At 31.2% G+C, this 1301-nt stretch overlaps 1 long non-coding RNA gene across 1 annotated transcript in view; it reads right to left on the bottom strand.

The window, feature by feature from the left end:
- Positions 1–957, bottom strand: part of LOC115071105 — a 10325-nt gene extending 9368 nt beyond the window's left edge. The window contains exon 1 of the long non-coding RNA XR_003850222.1: positions 73–957. This is a non-coding gene — a long non-coding RNA (uncharacterized LOC115071105). The remainder of the gene's footprint in view (positions 1–72) is intronic.
- Between the last annotated feature and the right edge of the window lie 344 nt (positions 958–1301).

The raw sequence follows: 1301 nt of genomic DNA, 5'->3' as shown, positions 1-1301 counted from the left end.
ATTCTAGAACTGAAAGAAATATAGAAAAAAGCATTTCCACTGTCATCAATAATGTATATAAAGCATATATACCATAAAAAACTTGCAAACAGAGGCATGTATAAATGCTTTGTTTGTCCTAAAAATGAAAAAGAATGCAGTTCAAATTATTAATGATGACATGAATTTTGACTATCACCAACTTTGAAACTGAACCCAAATTAAGCAGAGTTGTAAAATAACCGCTAGTTTTTTAAACTTAGCTATTATAGAAATACTTTTTACAGAAATACTTTGTCATGCTTTCAGGCAGAGAAAGTAGTATAAAATTTCCAATACTGACTTCAGCTTCAGACAAGGTACACCTTAAGAGTTATTAGCACTTTGCAAAGTGTGTTAAGTCTGACATTCGTGATGTCTCCATTATTAAGTAGATACTGATTTTCTTATAAAACTTAATAATGATAATGACCTTTCCTTTAGGAATTGGGTTTCCTTGCTGAAAACACAGGTAGAGATATAGAATTTGATGCCAGACACAGAAGCAGACTGTTGAGTTTTTATAGGGAGAGAAGTTGAAATGCATTTTTCATCTTGGACTTTGAACACCGGTGTACCATTCTGGCCATCTGATATATATATATTTCAGTTTATAGTGAATATAATTAGTGTTACACTCGATATATTGCCTGATTTATGGTCTTTATGCCCCATTGCATCATTCCACTGCAGTGATTTGTACACCAGAGAATTTCATTAAAGGACAAGCAGTTGATGGTACACATTTCTTTTTGTGCCACTTTGTCCTATTTGAAAAGCAGCACTGAATCAAACTTTTGTGATCACACAGAGGCAGGAGCTGGCAGACATGATGCCTCAGTCTTCAACTTTACTCACAATCCAAGATTAGATATCAGTTTTCAGATTATTTCAGATTAGCAATATTTTGATTCTCTATGTCAGAAATTCTGTTAATCAAAAAAGAATCATATTATTATTCATCTTAATTTAATTGTATAAGGCAGACATTAATGACCTTCATATGTTTAGCCTTAAAATAAAAGATTTATGTGATACATTCAATTGTATGTTAAAAAAATACACAAGAAAAAAATCAACGAGAAACTAATCGTATTTGTTCATATTGAGAACAAAAATATTAACCTATTTACATTAAAAAAATGCTACCTTACCGTTCTAAAGTTTACTTGGGTTAGTTTTTCAAAGCCTATAATATTGGCCTGTGCTTGCTTTGTTTGTTTGTTTATTTATTTATATAGAGACAAGATCTGAAATTTGTCCCCAAATTTGCTATGTAGCTG

Source organism: Nannospalax galili, unplaced genomic scaffold (genome assembly GCF_000622305.1).
Source record: "Nannospalax galili isolate Female #2095 unplaced genomic scaffold, S.galili_v1.0 scaffold171, whole genome shotgun sequence".
In the NCBI taxonomy this organism is placed as follows: domain Eukaryota; kingdom Metazoa; phylum Chordata; class Mammalia; order Rodentia; family Spalacidae; genus Nannospalax; species Nannospalax galili.
The sequence above is the reverse complement of the archived record's forward strand: the minus strand, read 5'-3'. Positions and strand labels throughout refer to the sequence as shown.